This window comes from Uranotaenia lowii, chromosome 3, assembly GCF_029784155.1.
Source record: "Uranotaenia lowii strain MFRU-FL chromosome 3, ASM2978415v1, whole genome shotgun sequence".
NCBI classification, from domain to species: Eukaryota; Metazoa; Arthropoda; class Insecta; order Diptera; family Culicidae; genus Uranotaenia; species Uranotaenia lowii.
Window position 1 is genome coordinate 8,864,708 of NC_073693.1, and position 26,965 is coordinate 8,891,672.

A 26,965-nucleotide genomic window follows, 5' to 3' on the forward strand; every position below is an offset into this window, starting at 1 on the left:
ATGTAATGTCCTGTTGTCCAACGCCTATCCGAAACCCATCTGTTTTATTATTCAGCCCATGTTCTCTCGTTGGCATCCCGGCTGTTACAAAACAAGCGGTTTACGCATAATAAACTATTCCAGTTTTTACATTCAAACAGTGCATTTATTCTCTACTAGCTTATTTTACCCGGCCTTGCTCGGGTTCACAAAAAATATAAATCAAAATGAGTCGTTTGACTTTTCGAAATGTTGGAAGCTTTATATTCATCATTTTAAGAAATTTGGCTCATGTTTGGCCACGTATGTTTTGTAAGTCTTCTGAAAGTTTTATCGATTTATTTATTTTTTTTTAAGAAGCTTATAGTTTTGAGGATTATCAATAGAATTTCAAAATAATTTTCTTTCCCTTTCCCTATCACGAAAAACTTTTTTTTAACCCACCTTTTTTCTAAGAAGCTCGAATAGATTTGGCCTTTAATTTTTTAAATGCAAATGATAAAATAATTTTCTATCTTTCCCATCCTCCATTCGATGAAAATCTCTTTTGGAGATTATCCCACTTTTCAAGATGGATGATCTACTTGTACAATGGTATATTTAAGTTTTATTCACTTAAAAATTTCCAGAAAACACTTCCGAATCTTGTTGAACTATGTTTAAGACTCATTTGCATGTTTTTAATTGTATGTGTGCTTTTTTCGCTTTTTAATTGAACACTGTTTTATGATCAGTTTTTCTTAAATGTAGAAAGTTTTACTAAAAGTTTCTTGGAGTTTTCGAAAATAAATCATCTCTGAACCGAAATTACCATTTAAATGTTAAAGAAATGGTCTTATTTGAGTTCTATTTAAGTTTTTTATCCTCAGAAGTCTACAAAAAAGAGTGCCTACAGAAACGGATTCTGCCGTTTATTCGTGCCCACGACCGTCCAGTAATGTTTTGGCCGGACCTCGCAAGCTGCCATTACAGCAAAACGGTTATGGAATGGTACGCAACGAACGGGGTCAGCGTAATACCGAAGGACCTCAACCCCCCAAACTGCCCCCAGTTCCGGCCGATAGAGAAATACTGGGCAATCACGAGGCGGAGGCTTAAGGCAAAGGGAAAACTTGTTAGGAACATGACTCAAATGAAGAACTGGTGGAATCAAATCGCCAAAACGGTGGACGAAAAGGGTGTGCGCCGCCTAATGTGTCGTATTACGGGAAAAGTACGAGAATTTCTTCGAAACAGCAATGAATAATTTTTTTAATTTTTTTTTATGAAAGAGTAAAGAAAATGCTACATTTGTATGAAAAACAAATTATGAATTCGTTAATAAATGACTGAACTACACGCAATTGTTTGTGTTCCAATATTAAATGAAGCAGACTTTAACTCTTTGCGATTCTTCTTTTTCCGGTGTTAGTGTTGTTGCATCACTTCGGTGCTTTTTTCGGGCGTGCTTGTGAAGAATTTTACGAACGAAGTCATTGTCGTATCCATTCACAATTCCTGCATCAAAAATTTTTTGCTTCTCGTCTTCAAACTCAAGGAATGGGAGAGTTAATGAATCGAGTGTTGCCGCCCACACAACAGAGTTTGACCATTCCGTCGATTGAAAAAAGATCAAATTTAGGAAGTTTGTACGGAAAACATCACATCTGAATGCTTGGGAGTCGTTGTTCATCAGCACCGCCGAAAAACCGTTGATGAACGAAGACGAGCCGCCGATCATTTCACCTCTCTTCAACCTGATCAAACAAAAATCCGCATAATACCAATTGCGTTCGACGAATACTACATCAAGTATGAAACTGGAGCTGTAATTATCCTTTGTGTAATCAGTCGGACATCGTCCTGTAGATGGGCAACATCGAGCCCGAAACCGGTCGACAAAAAGGTAACTTTATATCCTTTTTCCGTTAAGTAAGAACGTTATGTGTCGTGTCCTGTAATACGTCGTGTGTTATGTGTATAGTTAAAGTTCTTACGTAAGCACAAATCATATAAAAATGAGTATACAACAAGCGTTGGACGAAATTCGGGGCAAAATTTTCAACAGATACAGTTAACATCACTGCTTTGACATCGTCAACAGATCAACTGAAACGAGAAGCAGGAAGGATTGGGTTGATTATTAACACGTCTAAGACGAATTATATGCTGGCCTGTGAGTCCAATACCGAACGAACTCGCTTGTCCAGTAATAAAAAAGGTCACGATCGACGGCGACGAGCTGGATACAGTCGAAGATTTTGTCTATCTCGACTCACTGGTGGTCCAGCGGCGAATGATCAGTGGAAGTCGGGCCTTCTATTGATACGGGGCCCAAAAAGGAGCTGCGTACTCGAGATTGCTTCTGACAATCGAGCAATAAAGGGCCTTGTTAGCATGAATATCGTTGAAATGCACAGTGTTGCGACGAAGAATGCCAAGCATTGCATACGGCTTTGCGATTGTGGTGGCAACGTGTGTGTGAAAAATCTCATCCGACTGCCAAAATTACACCTAGGTCCTTAATTGTGTCGACCCTTTCCAGAGAGCAATCATTCATAACGTAATTATGCCGGTGGAAATTGCGTGATCTTAAAAAACTCACCAGCACAAATCGTACAAGAACATTACAAATATTAGTGGCCCAAGGCCCCCCCTTGGGGAACACCAGAAGATATCACGAAGTTCACAGAACAGACGGAGTTTACTTGGACGCAAGCTGAGCGGGAGTTTAGGTAGGACTCAAGCCACTTAATAATCCATTCAGAAAGTCCCAAGGGTCTGAGTTTCTCTATCACAAGTTTATGACGCGCTCGGTCAAAGGCTATAGAGAAATCTATTGGCGTATTTTTTTTTTCGATTCTGGATTTGGCTCTGGATCCGTCCGAATAAAAAAACGACTTTCGATTTTCGAATTATTCCATACGTAGGTGTGCGTGAGAACGAGCGCAATGCTTACATGCAGCTGTCATTTTGTTCTCCCTTCTAAATTTCTTCACTCGGTTCTTCACATCCGGGTTGCCTTTTTTCGTGTCCGGATAGCACTGGACAGCAGATGGTACGATTTTGCTTGGCTGAGAAGTTTAAAATCGCGGCAATAATCATTTTCCCGTTCATTATTTCAACTGTTTTGCTTTCAGCCACAAACAGCTGTTTAATGTTTTGACAACAAAGTTGAGAGTATTGGTGAACTTCTCGCATATCTGGTTTGGCAAGCCATCTGTACCTGTGGCTTGAAAAGTAGCATTTTCATAGCTTCCGGGACTGTCAACCAAGAAATTTACTTGAAAGAGTGTTTGAATAAACGTCTGCTGCCTTTCTTGAAGAAACACGGTTGTTCCGTACTGTTTTGGCCGGATTTGGCATCTTGCCGTTACGGTAAAAATGCCATGGAGTGGAGCCAACAACGTGCAGTTGGTTCCCAAGGACAAGAACCCTCCCAACACGCCAGAGCTCCGCCCAATTGAGAAATACTGGGCTATTGTCAAGCGGAACCTAAAGAAGACCAAAAAACTGCTAAGGACGAGCAGCAGTTCAAGGCAAACTGGCTTTCTGCGGCAAAGAAGGTGGACAAGATGGCTGTACAAAATCTGATGGCAGGGGTTAAGCGTAAGGCCCGGCAATTCGGCCGTAAGCTAAGCCGGAGTTTAGGTAAAACTCAAGCCTCTTAATAATCCATTCAAAAAGTACCAAGTGTCTGAGTTTCTCTATCACAAGTTTATGAAGCACTCGGTCAAAGTCAAAAGAGAAATCTAAGTAAGCTACATCTACTTGCTGACGTTTTTCGAGCTTTGGCAAAACGAGATTAGTGAATGACATCAGATTGGAGGTGGTTGACCGTTTTCTCATAAATCCGTGTTGAGCATCGTCAATTAATTGTTTACCGGATGGGTAAACAGCATTGTACACTAAACCGGTTGTCCTCTACGGGAACGAGACATGGATATTGCTCAAGGAGGACCCGCGTACACTCGGAGTATTCGAGCAACGAGTGTTAAGAATCATCTTTGGCGATTGGCAGGAGAACTGAGTTTGGAGGCGAAAGATGAACCACGGGCTTGCGTGACTCTGCGGCGAACACAGTATCCAGAAGGAATCGAAGGCTCGACGGATACGCTGGACAGGTCATGTTGCGAGAATGCCGGACGACTGTCCTACATAACAGGCCAACAGGGGCGCAACGAGCGAGATAGTTAGACCACGTGAAGCATGATCTCGCAAATGTGGGGTACTCGAGATATTGAAGAATGGCTACCATAGACCGAGTGAAATTTACAGATTATGTTCATCAAGTTATGTCGTAAGACGGAAAACTATGTAAATTAAATAATAAAAATAAATTTTGAGTCGGAAAAGTGCGTAGGAAAGAGATATGTTACGAGTACTAAAGCAGTACTTCCATAAATCGTTTCAAATAAAGTATTTACAAATTACAAAAAAAAGATTTCCATAAAAAATTGGGAGACAGATTGATTCGATAATAGAGTTTGCTCTCTTATAGGACATGAGTGATGCTTCGGCAGGATGAGGTGATACTAAAGCAAATATTTACTTGAGAAATGTTCAACCCGAATATAAGCTTTTGGTCGACAAAATAGAAATTTAAAATAATATTTACTCCTAGAGTCTGCAAACGGTCAGATAAAAAAAACCTAAACATGACAATACCTAAATCGAGTATAATCGCATGGTCACTTAATAATTATAAATGACTAAACCCTAGGCGCAATCCAATGTTTATCCAACTGTTTATGAAAAAATGCAAAACAAAATGTCTCATTTTAAAACACCTTGACCTTCAACAAAAGTTTTGTAGTATTTCACTACCAATAGAAAAAACTGAACCCATAAAAAGGACAACAAAGTGTAATTTCCATTCCCATTCCGCGACCTGTGCTTTCCAGCTTTTCCCAACAGTTTTAATTTATATTTTTATCCAAGGTTGTAAACTCAGCAGAAAATTATTATTCTTTTCAATCCATTATCATCAGAGTACCGACACAATTAGATTTTGCCACCCCACTGTTTAACCCAGAACGCAAGTCCTTATCCTTTGAAATATGTAGATATGAACTTTTTGTTTTTGTTGCCCGAGCAGGATTCTTCGAAACGAGTCAGTTATTTTAATGTTCAAAGTTTTCTTTCTCGCGAGAAAACGGGCCGTTTAAGTGGACCTTTCACTGGACTTTTGAGAACCGAGCAAGATGGTGTACAAAATGGGTGAAAATTTTAAAATTTTTGAGAAAAATTTCGCAACATGTTTTTTTTTTCGCTGTAATTAATGATTTGCCTACGGACAAGCGCTTAAAATTACCTGGCCTTAATTAGAACTCTTACGTATGTGTTTGATACATACAACGTTTAGGCGTTTTTCAACGACAGGCTAGCTCAACTTTCGACCATATGAATAATTAAAAGTTTAATTTTAATAATGACAATTTATAATCTCAAAGAGTGAAAATTCTCTGTGCACTTATCAAATTAAAGAATCGGACTTCGGATCCATCATTTGTGCTGGCATTGATAACCAAGTGCATCCGGGGAAGTCAAGTCTGCGAAGGAATAAAACAACAACAACCGCGGCAACATTCGAAAGTTAAGAATGATGCTTACGGCCTTCGTAGAACACGGTTCCGCTATCAGAACACGCGAATCTCTACCCAGAACCCGTACCGTACCGCCCCGTAGTCGTGGAGGAAAAGTTTTTGTCCCGCCGACTCTTGGCATGGCTCGGTGCGAAAGGTCGCTCGGTTGAGAAAACGGAACATCATTAAATTAATTAGGAAATGACTGCGGAAATCGCCCTTGCTTCCACGGCGGAGTTGAAGGATAATTATTAAATTAAAAGGTAAAAAAGTGGAAGTTTTCTTCGGCCTGCCGTAGGCTGTAAGTCTTCGGATGTAAATGTGAAGCCACGAGGGGAAATTCGATAAGTGTTATGGATATTGAACTAATTGATATTGCTCACGAAATGATTCTTGATTGTTACGTACGAACAAAACCTTTAAATTTAAAGGTAATGATTTAAAAACTTTTGGTCTTGAAGAATTTTGGATAATTTTTTTTTCTAAATCTTGGCTTATTTAATTATTTATAAAAAAAAAAGATTCCCACATATAAGTTAAAACCAATCTCTACTGCCTGATGGCTCTCATCTGCTTAGCTCAACCGACCAACTTCTGGTTGAACGAAAGTCCGCAGCCACCCCTCTAGGAAGTCAAAAGGTCGAAAGCGTCGTAGCAGAATGCCACTCACTATCAACCGGGCAAAGTATGTGCTAAAAGGGTGATTTATTAGTCGTTTAAAACCTACATTTCACCCGTATGGAGGTACGACGGGAAACTCGAGTGTGCCAATCCGCCATCATGCGGCCAAAGAGGAAGGAAAACTCACAAGTGTGGGATGACCATCAACGGCCGCACCGGGTTGACCCTTTTTCCAGATATTTACCAACCCTCAAACTCAGCCACCCACTCACACACACATACTGTGAGAGAAAGTTCATAATTCACTCTTTCACACACTGAGTCCGTGTCATCGTATTCGTAGGTGGAAATTCGTCGAGCGATGCTTTTAAGGCTGCAAAGCCCCCGCAAGGATTGAAAAGTTGTTGGTAGGACCTACGTATACGGTAGAGCCCAGAAAGTTATCCTTATTGTGCCTGGGGTTGGGTTGTGTTCCTCTTGATGTTTTCTGCCGTGTTGTGTACTTGCCTCCGGATGGCTTATTTGAGAAATGGGTCAATATTCACATAATCGGAATGGTTTATGGCTAGTACACAAACGGCCGACGTGTCTCGCCGGAAGACTGCGGGTGGCCTGGCCGGCTTGGCGTTCGAAATACACGTTAACGATTCAAATTCAATCGATAGAATCGATAGGCCTGTGGCTTTGGGCGGGAGCTTTTTGCAAGGTGTGCACCGATTTTCCCGAATGACTCGACTCTTTGTTCGTTCCCTTGCTTGGGTAGACGGGGTACGAGATTGGCATAAATTTACGACATTCTGGTACAGGTGAGTAATTGAGTATTTTAAAATATATCCCTTATTTGACAATTATAAAATTTTTCGGCGAGTAGATAACAACACATTGCTTGCCAGTTGGCTCATATGTGTCGAGACACTTTAAGCATTTCACCCTTCTTCAGTGGACCTTAACCCTCATCCGTTCCAGAAATTTTTAGCCGTTAAGTTCCTAGAGTGACTCCTGACTAGAACAACTGTGGCATCTTGAAATATGTCCTCTTTGCTCTCTCATTATATAAGAGGCTTATATAAGCGACAAACGATGCTAAGCAATCACTAGCACAACTGACTGTTGCTTGCTATCAGGTTTGTTGAGAGAACACTTAAACGGGCCGCTTGGCGCTTGGGATACCACAACCACTATATCTCTCTTGTGTCCCAACTCAAACGATTTGGGACACGCGTGAAGAGGAGCAGATTTCGCTGGAGGAACTGCGGGACATTGCTAAGTCCCTCCAGCTGAACAAAGCTTCGGGTCCGGATGGCATCCCTAACGTTGCAGTGAAGGCTGCGCTCTTGGAACATTCCGAAATGCTCCGGTCATCACTGCAACAATACGTGGATGAGAGGGTCTTCCCAGACGTGTAGAAGTGGCAGCGATTGGTTCTCCTGCCAAAACCGAGTAAGCCACCTGGTGACTCCCCGGATCGGAGCGAGTCTCACAAACGGACCGATTACTGTCAAAATAATGGTTGTCAGTTGGAATCTGTCCGGTTTTTATCTGATTTCCGTTCGATTTTTCGGACCGTTTCCCGTGTCAAAATGACAGAAATCGAACAGTTTGAATCGGTCAAATTTAAGTTAGAATTCGGTTAGTTTTTCCTGACCGGGCTTTAAACAATGAAATGATAAGTTCTGTTTTTCCATCGCAGCAACCGGAATTTGTTTCTGTCAAAATAATTCAAAAACAATAGGGCGTTTGCTACACACACATACAAGAGGTCTGTTGGGCACACATTAGAGGTTTTTATATGCGAAAAATGCAAAATTCAACCAAAATGTTGGTTTTCCCTTAAATTAATGCTTAATTTCTCTAAAAAACATTCAAAAAGTATATTTCGGATCATTTGCTAACAAGTGGAAACGATTCTGCGATTATTTTGTTGGATATCAGTGGGAAACCGAGCTAAACATAAAAAGAAAAACAAGCCAACCATCATTGTAAAGCACATTAAACGGTTCCCCCGGATCCTTTGTTCACGTTTTTGGGTCTATCATATAAAATTTAGAACCAGGAAGATGATGTTAAGAGTTTTCGTCACGAAATTGATTAATAAACTTGAGCAATATTTGTCATGCTTTCACTAAAAACACTCATATCCTGTACAAAGTCTTCATTTTTGTTAAAGAACTTCACTCAAAATTAGAAAAAAATCACAAACAAGTCAATAAAGGATCTAGCTTTCCAAAAATGTGTTGTACATAAGAAACTTTTCAATAGTTTTCATTAATTCTTCAAAAAATATCTTTTTTCAGTCGATTTGTATTCATTTAACATGGGGCTGTCACATTTGTTTGCCCAACGGCTTACTTATACTAATGTACTGTGCAAACGCCCTATGGCTGCAAAAAAACTCTCGAGAGGTCTTGGTAAGGTTGTTTACCGTACTTTATGTACTTATTCATTCTAAATTCTAAAAAATTTTATCCAAATTTCAGCACACTTTTCTGTGGCAACAACTGACTTGTATTGGTCCAGCGGGCTCCCCCACTAGAAGCGCCGTTACTTTTTGTAGAGGATGAGCCTGTGATTTATAAAATAAAATAATTAAGATAAAAATTCAGTGTAGAATCCCTAGAAAGGTTATAAAATGAAACTGCATGAAAAACCTAAGTTCGTATTTGACGCAGTGTAAAAACAAATCAATGATTATTTAGGTTTGGTTGTGTCCGTGAAGCGACGATTGGCCAGTGATGAGCGAAAAATAAAGAGCGTAAGAGGAACTGATTGAGTGACCGAGAAACCGAATCAACCGGAAAAGGATTGGCGTCAGTTTTATGAGCAAAGTTTTACAGAGAAGACGAATAATTTGACAGACAATTATAACGTTAAATCTACCGCCTTATCCACAACGATGTACTCTGCTTGGACTCCATACGCTGGCTGATCGTCAATCCATTGGTCGATCACTGTTCGTGGCAAAGATCTTAAGAAATGAAATTGACTGCTGTTGGCTGCTTTCCCGTTGTAACATTTATGCTCCAGAACGAACCCTTCGGAATCGAGACTGGCTCTCATTGGAACCACGAAGTACGCGCTATGGCAGTAACGACCCACTTCGTGCCGCAAAAATATGCTTTCTCCGTAATTATACCCTATTCGACTTTAATGTGTCCATTGCAACTTTCAAACAACGGATTGAGCATAACATGAGTGAACGATTAAGAAACTAGCAAACGATTTATGTAAACCTAGATTTAAGTTTTATTCATTCAGACACCCACCTTTGTCAGATGATATCAAGATAATAAACAATAAACAATAAACAATAACGCGGCTTCAATAGGCGTACAGACACTACATTTTTGACGTGAGTAACGCCTTCAACAGCGTCAGCTGGGCAGCGATTGCGTCGTCGCTCATTCGTATGAGGACTCCGGCATATATGTATCTGTAGGATGGTAGAGTGTTACTTCCGTAATCGCCAACTACAGTATATGACCAGCGAGGGATTGAATACTTGGCCCGGTATTGTGGAACATCGTTTACGACGAACTGCTTAAGCTGTGTCTCCACACGGGAGTGAGGCTTGTGGGGTTCATAGATGATGTGTTTCTCCTGGCATCGGGCCCATCAACCAAAGAGGTTCAGCTACTCGCCACAGTAGCGATTGAGCAGGTGTAAAGATGGATGCGCTCTAAGAACTTGCATCTGGCTCACCACAAGACCGAGATGATGCTGATCACCAATTTGATTTCAGCACCTCAGCTGGACCGTGGACAGCTGGGGGTGATGATCGACGACCGGCTGAGCTTTACGGCCCATGTCGACTACGCCTGTAAAAGAGCGGCAAGCAGCCCTCTCACGGGCCATGTCAAATAACTCGGCGGGTCTGGCGAGTGTGACCTCGTCTATTTTCTGGTACGGAGCGGCAGCCTTGAACAGGCAGTGTATCCTGCAAAATGTCTGCAGTGTGCAGCGGCTAATGAACCTGTAAGTAATCAGCGCATACCGAACAGTTTCCTCGGTAGCTACTGATGTTGTGGCGGGGGTCATGCCCATCTCGGTCTTGCTAGAGGAAGACATGTGCCTTGTGCTACGAGCACAGGCACATGCCCGATAAGCGGAAACATGCCAGAGAGGCCTCGATGTCCAATAGGCGGCACCAGTGGGACAGCTCCGAACGTGGCCACTGGACCCATCACACAGTTCTTGACTGGTCACGGATGCTTCATGCAGTACCACAATCGGTTTGGACACGTGGCCTCACTATTCTGCCCAACCTGCAGTGACACAGTAGAGACATCACAGCACGTAGTGTTCAACTGTTCGAGGTTCGCAAACATGCTTGCCGCCTGCGGTCCGGAAACGACAGCTGACAACATCGTGCGGAGGATGTTTGAAAATGCGAATACTTGGCGCGTGGTCGGCGATGGGTTCACCCGGATCATGACTGCTCTGCAGAGGAGTTGTAACCAGCACCATTCCAGTCGACCGGTTTAGAGTGACTCCTTCGTCGGGGAGCATCTGAGTAGTGTGTGTCCGAACCTGGCAATAAAGCATACAAAGAAAACACTCCACCTTCTGCGTATGCCGAGATGCCTGGTACGTCTCGCGTCTGTGTGTAGGATACCTCCAACGTTACCGTCGCGGAGTATCCGGCGGAGTCTGTGGGGATAAGACAAGACCTTCTCCGCAGTCGAACTCGTAGGGGGAAGAGTATTCACGCCGCGTAGTACTCTCGGGTAGAGTGGTCTCACGTCGCTGTCGGATGAGCCACTCGAGGCGGGTAGGATGATGTCACCGTCGGGAATCATCTGAGTACAGCATACAGAGATAAAACTCTACCTTCTGCGTATGCCGAACTGTTAGATACGTCGTGAACGTTGTGTAGGATACCTCCACCGCCGCAGAGTATCTGAGTAGAACACGATCCCTACGACGGAAGCTACGGGGATAAGACTTGACCTTATTCGCAGTTGAACTCGTAGGGGGAAGAGTATTTACGCCGCGAAATACTCTCGGGTAGAGTGACTTCACGTCGTTGGCGGGTGAGTCACTCAAGTTGGTGTAGGATGAATTCTTCGCCGGGAATCATCCGAGTAGTTTTTCGTAACGCCCCGGACGTGTGCTCTGACAGGCGCATGTCCAGGATAAGCTGCTCTCGATTTGGCATACGTTGGGCAAAAAACCAAGGGATACCAGCCCCAAAGTTGCAAGCCATTGTTAGGAGGAAGACCGGACCACGGTCGGAGTAGAATGCCCTTTTTGACGGGGGATATTCGAGTAGTGTGCGTCCGACCTTAGCAGTAAAGCATACAAAGATAAGACTCTACCTTCTGCGTATGCCGAGCTGTTAGGTACGTTTTGAACGTTGGGTAGGTTTATACCTCCACCGCCGCGGAGTATCTGAGTAGAACGCGATCCCTACGATGGAAGCTATGGGGATAAGACTTGACCTTCTTTGCAGTTGAACTCGCAGGGGGAAGAGTATTCACGTCGCGGAGTACTCTCGGTTAGAGTGACTTCACGTCGTCGGCGGGTGAGTCACTCAAGTCGGTGTAGGATGATGTCTTCACCGGGAATCATCCGAGTAGTTTCGTAAGCCCCGGACGTGTGCTGTGACAGGCGCATTCCAGGATAAGCTGCTCTCGATCCGGCACATGGAAAACCAGCGGAATCCGTCCATCACGGGTGATTCAGGCACAAACCATTACCGATGCTGGTTTCTGTTGCCGGGTTGCCGTCAGCAAGTCGGCATGGCTTCGTGATCTGCCTGGCAACCAAACTCTGTCGTTCTGCTTATTCACGAACTGCTGTACGATGAAGAGTTTCTCGTCGGTAAACACGATATTCTTCAACCTTCCAACAGCGGCCCTCTTCAGCAGAGCCTTCGCTCTTTTTACCCGTTCTTGTTTTTGCTTCTCCGTAAGGTCTTGAACCTTTTGGATCTGTTTGGGATCTGAAGTTTATCTTTCAGGATCCGACGGAGACTTTGATCCGATATGTTGAGATCCTCTGCCAAATTAGTGGCACTACGGCGAGAATTTCTCTTAAGGCGCTTTTTGATGATCTTCGCCGTGGAAGGTGTAACCAAAGTAGGTCGGCGTCCCCCAATCATACTGTTTTTTGGCACTTCCGGTCTCCAGGTTTCTTTTAACTGTACAGTATACAAAACTTCTGCCCACACTCATATCGAACAGCTCACGAACTATGCCCTTCTGCCGTTTGCCAGCTAGGAACAAGGCAACCACAACACCTAATTACAAAAGTAACACTCACATCCAATGATAGCTAAGACTTAATGTAAACAAAGCGACGAGGGGCCGTTCAATACTGTATCGTATGCAACAAAATAATTACTGTTGAAGTAATGTAGCAGTTCAATTGCCGGACCCTGTATGTTAAGCTGCATATTAACCATATTTTCAATCCCGTATTGAAGATAACTCAGCAAACTACTTCAATTTGAAAGTTTTCTGAAAAACAAAATAGTTGCAGCTTAACACTTCACGATATCGCGCTATTGCAATTATGAAATTACAATAAAGAGGTTAACATTTTTTCGTGTAACCGTTTGCCTTGGCTCAAAATCGCAACTCCCTTCGCCGCTTAATGGCTATTAGTTAAACATCTTGCTGAGATTTCGTATAAGAAAACCCCCACCATCCTTTGGGAGGGACCGCTTTCGTTGTCGTCACAGCGAAACAAAATTTACTTATTCATAAATATTTTAATATTGAATGAACGAACCTAAATCCGGGCCGCAAAGTTTTCACAGCCCCGAATGTGCAGTGCAAGTGAGCCATAAACTATCGCCTGGCAGAAAGAAAAACAGACATGTTTCGAGATGTGGTTTTTCTTGCTTCTTTTAGCTGAAGCCGGGTTAACTGCATGCAGTTGACTTTCATGCCTTTCATGCTAAACTGTAAGAGTGTGTGCAGAAGTGAGGAGAAAATTGCACCGGCATCATCGTCGTTGGCTTGGGGGAAGTTGGGGGAGAGCAAACATAATCTTTAACTTTTCCTTTCTCCGGTGAATGGTAAAAATGTGGTCGCTCGAAACATAAACTTTCACTAAGCGGTTTTCCCACTTTAACCCCTTTTTATGTTCTGATACGTTGTGTGCTGCAAGCACTTGACATAGTGTCAGATATTAACAAGGATTCAGTTTTTTGACATGGGATTGGTTATGACTTTCGTTTTAAAATTGATTTAAGTTTCCTTTTATCGGAATAGGAGCAGATTCTGCTGAAAGCGCCAGAATCTATACTATTCTAACGATGTGGAAAATTTTCAATTTTTTGGTATCTTTTAATATGCAACACATGGTTTTTTTGGATGTGAAAATCAAGTGAATTGTCTTCTTAATTTTCTCGATAGTCAAAAATCCCTTTGAAAAGATATTAAATAATTCGCACTGAAACTAAATTAAAGTTTGCTGTTGAAAAACAATAACAAAAAAGGGAGCTGGCCATCTGGTTTCAGTTACTTTACTGGGCCCATTATTGGGTCATTTCCGCTTGGGTGTTCCACTTCCTTCGTGCTAAATTAGGAATACTGTTTTCCATATTGGCCACCAAGTTAAGTTGATGCATGATTGATGATTTCCGGCCCTCGCCTTCCCAACTAGGAAAATATTTGCTTCAATAAAGGCTCATAAATCCGAAGGCAAAGAGCCAAGCATTTTGGCTTTGGGTGGAAGTTTGCTTCTTGTATAAGGTAATATTTTTATAAACTTCTTATTTTGGGAGTTATTTGTTAACTTTCCGGACATCTACACACAATTATCAAAATGGAACATCAAAAAGTTCTGTAAATATTTAAAATATATTTCTCTTTTTGCTTACCTTTTAAGAGTGAGAAAAATCCACTTGAACAGTAACAGCTTCCAGTCAGTCTCCGGAATCTTCGGAAGCATCACTCAGCTTGGCACCATAAGGTCGATACTGGCTCGTCGTACAAAAGAAGCCTCACATCATCGTCTAACCGGCAGTATCATCACCGTCATCATTCCTCGCTCACATGGGCAGCTGAGAAAAAAAAACCACTCACATCTCATCTACCAGACGATTCGGAAGAAAAACGCATTCCTTCAGCATCCCTCCAGTAGGCACAGCTTTCTAGCAAACACACCAAAAGCAAACCGTCATGCGTTTTTCCATTATTCATCCGACAGAAGCGCGCGAATCGAGCATTTGCTCTAATTAACTCTCACATCACTCACTTCTGTTTCGTTTCCTTTATTTCGGTTTATTTTCCTTTTCCTTCGTTTTGCCCCCACCAAACGTCCGCCCCCTTTGAGAGCTTTCAAAGTGGATTCCTTACACCCGTCAGAAACGCTTCCAGGAATCCAATTTCAGCAACCGAAAGCAAGGCTCACAGCAAAAAAAAACCGCTGCTGGGTGACGCCTGAAGGTATGCTGTTTGAAGTTCGAATGGACGCAGACGACGATAACGACGCCTTAGGTTCTTCTTCAGTGTAGAAGTAGGTATGGAAAAATCTGAAAACCACTTGAAATCGGGATTTATTTCGCTATTGCATTGCTCGCGGGTGTTGTGGCGTGTTGCCCCCTCTGCCCCCTTGAATACGAAAAAAAAATCTAGGACTAGGAGACGACCGAGAGACGGCAGCGATGCCAATCAATAGGCACTCAATTTCAAAAACGTAATGTGATGGAAATGGAAGCTTTCTCCCGGTATACCTAGGTGCCTACCGCTCCAAGTAGGAATCAAATTTGGCAGCAATTGAAGTTTTTATTAGGAATTTAAAAGTTTCGGATTCTTACTTCCTCCCCTGTGGAAACCGAAACAGTACATATTTCAAACGATTCCTTTTCGATATAACGTCATCAAGAAGATTGTGATTCTGGATTCTGAAATTTAAATCACGGAAAACCAGTGAAGTGTTGACTGATTTCAGGTCAATATTGGCCCCTTGGAGATTTTTTGCAACCAAAATGTTCAGATCAAGAAATGAATTTACCATAGCAACGATAGATTCTTGATCCCTGAAAGGTGTTCAAAAATAAATGTAAGTAAACATGTCAGAAAATTGGCTCGCCTCCGGCGGAATTTTGTCCTGAATCACTCTCTAGGTCAGAGACATTTCATTTTACAACACTATAGGGTAACGGACTTATTTTGGACCGGGTACATATTTTGGATCACCTTAAAGTTTTTTCCAATGTTTCTCTCATAAATCATATAAATCATGAAAATTTTTAACAAATATAGTTGAAGCTACTTTTTATGATTCTAATCATATATAACACTCCATTTAAATAAGCTGATAAGGGAGAGAAAATTGAAAATATAGTTTTGAATTTTCACAGTTGGGCTAAATCAAGCTCATTTCAGGAGGATGTGAAATTATTGGAGTAAACTTTCGAGAAGATTTCTGCATAGCTGTGATGAAAGTGACAACTACAAACATGTTCACAGCTATGATGAAACTCGTGAAAACTAATTTTCAAGCTCGAAAAACCAAAAAAACTTGTATAAATAGCAATTTGACCCATGTCGAAAATAGGTCCTACTTAATTCCTTAGGAAATTATTTTGGACCACTCAACATAACCTGGGTATAAAACTGGCTGTTTAATATTCATCAACAAAATAAGACGTTGTACGACAATATGAAAGAATCATACACACTATTTCAGTCGCTTATTATTAATACAATTTGAAATATTGGCATTATTTTATTTTATTAACTCGCTAAAGCCCAAACCCGCCTTTAGACGGGGTTAACTTCAATCGACATGAAACCAAGCCGATCATTGTTTTAACTTACTTTTTGTGCACTTTTCTAAATTAATCTAAAATTCAAATTAATGGCAACTGTTTGATAGGCAGTTGTCAAAAGCTACAGCTTAAAGAAGCTTAAAAACATTTAAAACAAACTGGACTGGACCTACATCAATCATTTAATGTCATACTTCATGAAAAATTACAGACAGTTTTGTCTAAAAGTTACAACCATTCAGGGTTGATTTTCGGGGAAAAATATACTTGGTTTAATTTTTGGTAACAGTTGATATCTCAGTTCAGAATAGGGGTAGGCTTAATAGCGGCACGTTATCCAAATATATGGGAAAATTGTGCCTCAAATATTCAACTATAGCTATGAAATCATCCTAATATGTTTTAAAACTTATGAAGAAATTGTTAAAATGTGTAAAAATTACCAGGCAAAAAGTACTAAAAATATAGTTTTTCAGCCCCTGTGGTTATGCAATTTTATTAAGTAAAAAATGTTGAAAAATTTACTTTTGAATTTTTGAATTTTTCAGCGAAAAAAAATCTGGATCTTAGATGGTTAAACAAAGCATAATTCTTGACATTTTAATCTTTGGAAGTCAAAATGCATAAGCCAACTTCAACACTGTTTCAACACTGCAGAAAAAGTGTCGTCGAGATTGTAGTGTGATTTCGAAATTTTTAAAATATTTGAAACACACTGTATAACGAAGGAGTTTTTCTGCTTTTATTCTATTATTATTATTGAAAGTTGCAGTGCATAAGAAGTTGTAGAAAAAAGGTTGTAGTAATAAATATTCAACAAACAAGTGTACCCAAATAAAAGCTACGGAAAAGTTGGAGAAAGTTAGTTAAGAAAAGAATTAACGTGAAAAAACAAAACTTGGCTACAAGAATACGGAAGAAAAAAATTTACTAAATTATTTGCATAATTGCGTATCAATCGCTGTCGTAAATATAGCAAAATTTAGAAAAAAAAAAACTTATTTGTTTTAAGGGTGGTCCAAAATAGAAACCAGAGTAATGATCGAGGAAACGAGTTTTGCCTTTCTAACAGAAAGGTTTGGTTATCGGTCGATTTGAGAGATCATTAATTATGGGTCTTAGATATACCTTTATAGGTACCTATCGACTCAGCTCGACGAGTTCTGTTGATGTCCGTGGATTTGTATGTGCCATTTTAAAAATGTCAAGAACGTTTTTGCGAAACTGGGCTGCACAATTAAAATGATTTTGGTCTCAAAAGAATGCATTTTTTTTCTACACAACCCTTTCAAAAACGGGAAAAAACAAAATAGTTGAAACCGTTTTCTTTACGAAATACATATCATACTTATTATGGCATAAAAAAAAGTTGCTAGTGGCGCCTCTAAGCAGCAGCACCAGCAATCATTTATAAATTAGAGATAATCAAAATAAAAAATTAAAATTTATTGACTCGGGAATCGAACCAATAACCTTCAGATCCCAAGGCGCAAACGCTATCCAATTAACCATCAGCACGCTTGACATGGAGTAGCTCAAACTGAAATACCTAAAAGGCATTACTAAGACGCACCGTGGTCTGGGCAGTTTCTCAGTCTGCTGGGGCAAATACGGCAACAGTGTTTATATCTTACACTTCTTGCTTTTCAATGCAGCAAATGGCGGATGGGCGTTTCCTTCAGAGTCCGCCATGCCTATTAGACACTATAATTTCATATATAATATTCATATATGGGGGGGGAATTTATATGAAGATTTTATGACCTTCGTTTTTTTACCCGTGTTGAAGAATGAATTTATGTTTTTATTTTCATTTCTACATACTCATACATAATTAAGATTCAATTTCAGATGCAGAATTCAGATTCAGTTTTCAAATTCAGAATACAGGTTTAGGAATCAGAATTCAGAATTCTAAATTCAGATTCAGAACTCATATTCAGATTCAGAATTCAGATTTAGAATTCAGATTCAGAATTCAGATTAAGAATTCAGATTCAGAATTCAGATTCAGAATTCAGATTCAGAATTCAGATTCAGAATTCAGATTCAGAATTCAGATTCAGAATTCAGATTCAGAATTCAGATTCAGAATTCAGATTCAGAATTCAGATTCAGAATTCAGATTCAGAATTCAGATTCAGAATTCAGATTCAGAATTCAGATTCAGAATTCAGATTCAGAATTCAGATTCAGAATTCAGATTCAGAATTCAGATTCAGAATTCAGATTCAGAATTCAGATTCAGAATTCAGATTCAGAATTCAGATTCAGAATTCAGATTCAGAATTCAGATTCAGAATTCAGATTCAGAATTCAGATTCAGAATTCAGATTCAGAATTCAGATTCAGAATTCAGATTCAGAATTCAGATTCAGAATTCAGATTCAGAATTCAGATTCAGAATTCAGATTCAGAATTCAGATTCAGAATTCAGATTCAGAATTCAGATTCAGAATTCAGATTCAGAATTCAGATTCAGAATTCAGATTCAGAATTCAGATTCAGAATTCAGCTTCAGATTCAGATTCAGAATTCAGATTCAGAATTCAGATTCAGAATTCAGATTCAGAATTCAGATTCAGAATTCAGATTCAGAATTCAGATTCAGAATTCAGATTCAGAATTTAGATTCAGATTCAGAATTCAGAATTCAGATTCAGAATTCAGATTCAGAATTCAGATTCAGAATTCAGATTCAGAATTCAGATTCAGAATTCAGATTCAGAATTCAGATTCAGAATTCAGATTCAGATTCAGAATTCAGATTCAGAATTCAGATTCAGAATTCAGATTCAGAATTCAGATTCAGAATTCAGATTCAGAATTCAGATTCAGAATTCAGATTCAGAATTCAGATTCAGAATTCAGATTCAGAATTCAGATTCAGAATTCAGATTCAGAATTCAGATTCAGAATTTAGATTCAGAATTCAGATTCAGAATTCAGATTCAGAATTCAGATTCAGAATTCAGATTCAGAATTCAGATTCAGAATTCAGATTCAGAATTCAGATTCAGAATTCAGATTCAGAATTCAGATTCAGAATTCAGATTCAGAATTCAGATTCAGAATTCAGATTCAGAACTCAGATTCAGAATTCAGATTCAGAATTCAGATTCAGAATTCAGATTCAGAATTCAGATTCAGAATTCAGATTCAGAATTCAGATTCAGAATTCAGATTCAGAATTCAGATTCAGAATTCAGATTCAGAATTCAGATTCAGAATTCAGATTCAGAATTCAGATTCAGAATTCAGATTCAGAATTCAGATTCAGAATTCAGATTCAGAATTCAGATTCAGAATTCAGATTCAGAATTCAGATTCAGAATTCAGATTCAGAATTCAGATTCAGAATTCAGATTCAGAATTCAGATTCAGAATTCAGATTCAGAATTCAGATTCAGAATTCAGATTCAGAATTCAAATTCAGAATTCACAATCAGAATTAAGATTTAGAATTCAGATTCCGAATTCAGATTTTTGTAAATTTATTTTCAGCATATCGGTGAAAATTTAGATTCTTGGAGAAAGAATATCGGAATTGAAAATTTATAATGATTGATGTTGCGGGGTAAAGTCTGGTGTGCGTTTATAAGTTTTCCTTGCAAAAATGTTCTTTTGCTCTTTTCTCTTCAATTTTCTATCCATCTTTATCAGATTCAGAATTCAGATTCAGAATCCAGAATTAGAATTCAGATTCAGATTTAGAATCCAGATTCCAGATTCAGAATACAGATACATTCAGATACAGAATACAGATTTAGAATTTAGATTCAGAATTAAAATTAAGAATTCAAAATTCAAAATTTTGAATTGAGAATTCAGAATCCAGAATTCTGAATTCTGAATTCTGAATTCTGAATTCTGAATTCTGAATTCTAAATTCTTAATTCTAAAATCTTAATTCTGAATTTGAATTCAGAATTCAGATTCATAATTCAAATTCTGAGTTCAGATTCAGAATTCAAATTGAGAATTCAGATTTAGAATTCTGATAAAGAATTCGGATTAAAGATCAACCTGGAATTTGAAATTGGAAATCATATTCAAATATTAGACTAAGTGCTGTAACTCAAAATTCAAACTTTAGAATCAGAATAAGATTTCAGATTTAGTTTTCAGAATGAGATTAATCATTTAATAGTCATATTACTTTCCCCTGCTTTTGTGAGAATTTTTTCTTTTATGCATGGTTGAGCTCCAAAAAAGGTATCATGCTAGGCCACATGTCACGGCTATCCATCAATATTGTAGTTGGTTTTACTTATTCAGTAAAAAAAAGCATAAAAAAACAGTAAGATTCGAACCGTGACCAGCATCGTGAAAGTTCTGGTTGCTACCATGGCACCATTTCAGCGTGTTATGAGACTTGGAAATTCAACTGTTTAAATACCATTCTTTCCATACATAAAATGAACTCCTTACATACCAGTTCGCTTTTCCCCAAAAAACTTACTATGCATCATTTTTGCCTTTCTTTCAGAAAGGTATAGTTATCGGTCGATTTGGGAGATCCTTAATTTTGGGTCTTAGATATACCTTTATAGGTACCTATCGAATCAGCTCGACGAGTTCAGACGATGTCAGTGTATTTGTGTGTGCTGGTGTGATTTTTTGTAAACATTGTCCACACGTTTTTGCGAAACTGGGAAGTACAATAAAAATGATTTTCGTCTTAAAAAATTTGATTTTTTTCCCTCTTCAATGTATAAAAGAAAGAAAAAAAAAACAAAATAGTTTGAAAAAAAAATTTTCATAGTAATTATCATCAAATCATCACTCCAAAAAACGTGTCAATTTGGCTTGCTAGCCACAACCAGCAATCACTAAAATGAAAATTATCGTGTATATGACGTCATATACACGATGGGCGCGTTCGCTACACGCTATTCGCTACACGATGGGCGCACTCCGCTCCCACTCATAATGTCTTCATGACGACAAAACGAGCAGTAGAAAGGGAGTAAGAATTCTTATAACTTAACAGTTTTTTACTTTTTTACCAGCTCAGTGTTAACCGAACCGGTCGCAAAAATTTTGAAGCCGAAGCTTCAAAATCATATTGTGATAATGTGGAGTTTCATAAAGGGGTACAACCCCGAATTGCCAAATCAAACCGATGGGTGTAGGGTTCAACACCGCATTTTTCTGCAGCGATGGCTGGCTTCGATACGTTGAAGCAAGCGTGAATCTGTTAGATAATTTTGTAGTAAGTTTGAAAAAGGGCGAACGCACCAAATGTAAACAAACATAGCGTAACATTTCATAAGGGCGAAACTATCAGTTAGCTCGAAAAAATAACGCTTTTGAAACTTCGGAACATCTAATCAAATCCTATTTCAAAAATCGACGCTATCTATTGGCCCTACCCGGATAAAAAAATCCCATTTTAAATAGGCGTAATTTCGCGTTCAAAAGAAAATGCATCAACAAAAAGTTTCACCCAATTTAATTTTATCAACTGTTTTAAAGTTTAAAGTGATTTTTTGTACAGACGTGTTAATTTCAAAATGTTGAATTCCCTGGACTTTAAAGTATTTCTGATTTTAAACTAAACTAAAAAAAAATCGGGTCCAATAGTGAGTTTCAGAATTCAGATTAAAATCCACAAATTCAGATGCAATCCAGCGCTAGACGATTTTCAAAACAAATTTACAAAACCGACATAATGGACAAAAATATCAAAATAGTCAATTACTACAAAAATGACAATTGTTTAAATTTTCTTAAATTACAAAGTGTATCAAATTTACATAATTGATAAAATTGATAAAAATTACAAAATAGACAACATTCACAAACTTTAATCAAGTTTTAACAAGCCTGACATATTTCGCAAATATGGGAAAAATTTACCAAAATTGACCAATTTTGAATGGATTGACATAAATTATAACATTTACAAAATTGACAAAACTGGATAGATAAAATGAATATAAATCATAAAACTGAAAAAGTTTTCAAAATATGCAAAATTGACAGAATCAATATAGAAAAAAATTAAACAAATTTACCAAACTGACATAATTTACAAACATTTCAAAATAGTCTATAATTACAAAAATGACATGATTGTTAAAATCATCAAAAATTACAAATTGGACCAAACTTGCATAGTTGACAAAATTGAAAAAAAAAATGACAACATTCACAAACTTGATAACCTGACAAATTTTGCAAATATGGCAAAAAATGTGCCCTTTTAAAAAATCGACCTTACGTTGCGAATCATTCGTTGGCATACCCAGAATCCCATTATTTTCTTCCAATAAGATTCTATATTCCCTACCCAGAATGAGAGCAGCAGTGGTATAATTTTTTTCAAAAGGGCGTGCGGCCAAATGTTAACAATCAAATTGTGAGCTGGGTGAAAAAGTACCGTTTGAAGACTTACATTTTAAACCTAATTACTTTCAACGCGATTTTCTCGAAACAGCTTTCGTCGTTTCCAAAAATGAATCAACATAGAAATCAAAGTTTTTAGCATACCTATCAGGGGCATTCTTTCTTGTATACTAGTAAGAATGCCCCTGAAAGGTATGCTAAAATAATTTATACCACTGCTGCTCTCATGCTGGTTAGGGAAAATAGAATCTTATTGGAAATAAAATAATGTGATACTAGGATCAACTGATCTAGCAGTAGCATGTATATTGACAAGTTAAAGTCAAAAATCAAAAATAAATATTTTAAATATTGTCGAGTATAAGTTTTTGCATCATTCAATTTCACTTGCCGTTCTAAATGTTCTAAATGTTGACAAAACTACCCAAGTGGACAAAATGGACAAAATTTACAAAATTTTCAAAATTTACAAAATTCACAAAATTTACAAAAGTTACTAAGTTTACAAAATTTACAAAATTTACAAAATTTACAAAATTAACAAAATTTATAAAATTGACAAAATTGACAAAACTAATAGAATTAACAAAATTGACAAAAATGATAAAATAGACATAATTGAAAATATTGACATTTCAAAGTTGTCAAAATGTTTAATATCTATTGTTAAATCGATAGATAATTGTAATCTACATTGAAGCATCGTATTTTAGTTTAGCAGTTGAAAATTTATTTAATTTTTTTTCCATTTATTCGCTTCCTTTTCTTGAGAGGTTGAATTATTTGAAACACATGGTTAGGAATCTTTTTTAAAAATTATACCCTTCATTTTTAGACCTCTTCTATTTTATAAATATAAGATCATAAAGTCATAGAAACGGGATCATACAAGATATCCCAGAATTCAATCATTCAAAATTTTTCAATTAGTTTACAATTATGTTATTATTTATGTGAAAATTATAATTATTTCAAAATACCTTCATCCTTTAAAAAATTTAGAATCCTAATTTCTTAAATTCATTTAGGATTTACTACGTTCGAAATACTTTAATCATTACTCAGAATTTATAAATCGATCATTTTATTATTTTGTGTCATGTGTATCCAAATATAATTTTTATACTGTAAGAAAGGCTACAATCCACTGTTAAGTGTATTAAATCGGGTTTTTAATATTGAGATCGGAATTTTTCTTGTTTGAATATCTGAAATCATACTTATATGATGCAGAGGGAAGGAATCTATCATGTGTATTCTATATTATTTTATATATTCCAAATATAACTTACACTCTGTTAGAAAGGCTCCAATCCACTGTTAAGTGTATTAAATCGGGTTTTTAGGCTTAAATCTGGTTACATTGCAACAAACGACGATGTGTTTCGATTGAAAAAACCTTGATCTTTGTAATGAAAGGATGAAGCAGTAAAAAATTGTAGCACGTACTATTTTATTTCAGAAAATAGCATTGCCCCTTGTGCCAGCGGCTTCGGCGTAGTGGTTAGAGTTCAAGTCATCTACGCCAAAGTTCATGAGATCGAATCCCGGTCATGGCATACATAGTACACTTTCTGTGGTCTGGTGGTTTTAGCATTTGTGAGATGCTAGCCATCATTACTTCGAAAGATGTGCGCTTAGAAAGAGACGAACCAGCCCAAGGCTGAAAGTCTCTATAATAAGAAAAAAAAAAAAAAAAAAAAAAAAAAGCATTGCCCCTTCCCAAAGCAGTCCAAAATAGGTCCGTTACCCTATGACCCTATTGCTTATATGAAAGCTTATGACATGCACTTACTTATGAAATAGTTATTAAAAGTAAAAATCTTAAAATCATAAGATTTATGTTATCACAACTTCCTTCTAATTTTAAAACTAAGGTTCTTATTTTGGTAAACGTTCTGATAATAATCATTTGTTGTATATTTTTTGAGCTAAACCTTCCAAATTGAGTGCAATTTATAAGCTTGCAAATAAGCCAATCCGATCTGCAATAACTTGTAAAACAAATTAGTTATGATCAAAACAAATTTGCCTTTTATTTTAACGGCCGGACTATTTTGGTGAAAATCGTCAGAGAATGATGAAACTTTAGTTAAAGCTCTAAAGCTAAAAAATATGACAACTAAATATCCATAAAGAAAGTTCAACTCATTAGCTGCCAAATTAGCGTACCAGAAAAACAATACGTTGATTGACAACAGAGATACGCGTGAAATAAAAATACATGTTTTAGAAGATTGATGCCAAACTTTTGGACGGTGACTTAAGTAGCTAATTTATATATTTTAAGTTCATTGCAAATTTTTCGCTCAAAATTAAACAAATGTATTTTAATAAGTTATGAAAAAAGGATTCGAATGCAACTCGAATTTTGACATTTGCTCCACCCCACCTTGAGATGATCGGGTTTGAATTTTAAGCTCGGTTTTTGAAAAAAGTTCCAACTTTAAGCGAAATTTAAGTCATATAAACTCAATACTAACCTTTTTCAAAAAAATATACAGAGAAGGTTTCGCTCACGATCTCTTGAATGAGATCAAAATAATTTCAAAATGTCATAAGATGGCTGAGATATGTCTGATCAAAATGTTTATGTTTTTGAGGGGGTGATCCCAAACTTTTGGCCGGCAGTGTATGTATTTTTTTAAACATTTTTTTTAATGAAAGGAGTGTCATCTAGCTAAAACGTGCAAAAATGTTAAAATCATTTTTAATCAGTGGTCGGAAAATCGCTCAAGAAAAGCAATCAGGAATGGTTTCTAGCTAGAATGATGCTACCTCCGAGTGCTGTGATACGCACGTGGTAAAAGTACCCATTGAATATATGTCGAAAATCAACACTAACTTGATACAAGAAGATATACCTACCATGCCCCACCGGAGGCTACCGTTGCTATTCGTCACGTGGCTAATCGACGGTGATCGACATACTTGGTGATACATTTTGAACGTCGCTGCCTCAATCATTCCCGAACGTCTATCCTCGCATCATTGTTGATAATGCTCGTTATTGATAGACGATCATTAATGTTTCAAAAGGAAAAATCTGAATAAATACCAGGACCACATGTTCAAAAAAGCTGTAGCACATGCTGGACAGTTCATTGCGGTTACCTAGTCATGATTTTGTCCTTCTAGGCAAAACAAAAAATAAAAAATCACCTGATAGCCTACATAGATCGCTCAGAACTGATACATATCAGTTATGATCCTAAAGGTTGAAAGTCGTTAGGGGAATTAATTTAATTTAATTTATTTTATTAGAGAGGCTTGCTTGGTAGATTCGCCTCTATTAGGGGAAGGAAATCAGCATCGAGACGTTCGTTGCTGATAGTCTGCGTCCTTTTTTACCTCATCATGTATCGCAAAAGTGTTTCAAATACAGAAGCGTCGTTGTCATGCATGATTGTTTGTTTGATTTGGTTGAAGAAGGAAAATTTGACTGCTTTGATTTTTTGGCTCTGAATATAGTCAAGCATGGCTCAGTGAAAATCAGGCTTCCGAAAAGTACTGGCGAACGACAGTATTCTTGCGAATGTCGCACATGCACCTCGATGAAAGCTTCCCGAATATTTCTTCCCCGACAGTTTTAAAAGGAGCGGTCGTGCGATGTACAGCGATGGCTTGTTTTACATCATGCGAGAGTTTGTTCGTGGGTATGAAATTTTTTTAAGCTTCGTGACAGTTTTGGGAAAATCTTCGTGACAGTTTTCAATGCGTTGAATTTCGCATGACAGTACTACTTTCTCCGTCCGACTGTAGCCGAGATTCGCTCGGGCTGAGTTGATTTCGAACGAACGTATTTTCCTTTTGCTTGAAGCTACTGCGGGTGGTGATCACCCCAATCACCCTCCCCTCCCCTCCCCTTTTCGCCTAACCTGCACCGGCACCACATACCGAGTTACGCGCCGATCGTATGCTGCTGCTCGGTGCGAATAGATGGCTCGTTCGATCTATTCGAAACCGAGCAGCAGCGCATACGATCAGGCATGGGTACGGTATGGGTACGACAGTCACCCGTGACAGTCCTGCCCAAACTGTCATGCCCTGCAGCCGACAGTTAGGATGAAATTATTTTCGGAACAGGAGGATGGGGGGATGAAAACCGAACTGTCGGTTGGGTTCGCTACAGCTTAAAGCACAACACTTTCGGCAACGCATGCTTTGAGCAGATTGTTCAGATACAGCCTGGGTTCTCGCACGTGTCCGATGTAGCCGAAGCATTACGATTCGTTACCGACGGTACAGCAGCGAACCGAGTGGTAAGGAAAACCGAGACAGTTTGTTTGGCAAGAAAAAAGCTGTCATAGCAAAGCTGTACTTTTCGGAAGCCTGGTGAAAATGATTAATTTTCGGAAGCATGTTTTTAATAAGATCAAAATGGTAGTTATTGAGTGTTTAACTGATTGGCATGATTTTTATCCAACCGGTTTACCATATACAATTCATATGTAGAACAATTAACAAGATTGTTAACTCAATTGTACTAAAATACCAATAAAAGATTTCTATTTTGTAAAAAAAAAGTTTTTCGATTACTTTTTTAAATAAGGAATAAAACTGAACTGACTTGAATGTTTTCATGGAATATTTTGAACTTATTATGAAGTTTTGCAAATTTCAGTTGAGATCTTCCGATCCACCATTTTTTTTTTTAACTTCGATAGTCTTTTTTATAGAAAAAACTAACTAATCCCGTACGAACTCCGTTCCACTTTTACCTTGT

General features: G+C 38.2%; 1 protein-coding gene across 5 annotated transcripts in view; it reads right to left on the reverse strand.

Annotated features, from left to right (window-relative positions):
- Positions 1-26,965, reverse strand: part of LOC129750541 (uncharacterized) — a 380,798-nt gene that overhangs the window by 341,509 nt on the left and 12,324 nt on the right. Inside the window, exon 1 of one of the 5 annotated variants that reach the window (XM_055745500.1) lies at positions 13,993-14,096. The exons of the other annotated variants lie outside the window; for them this stretch is intronic. The gene's annotated coding sequence lies outside the window, so the exon portion shown is untranslated. Of the gene's footprint in view, positions 1-13,992; positions 14,097-26,965 lie in introns of those variants that run through there. 5 annotated transcript variants of the gene reach the window in all.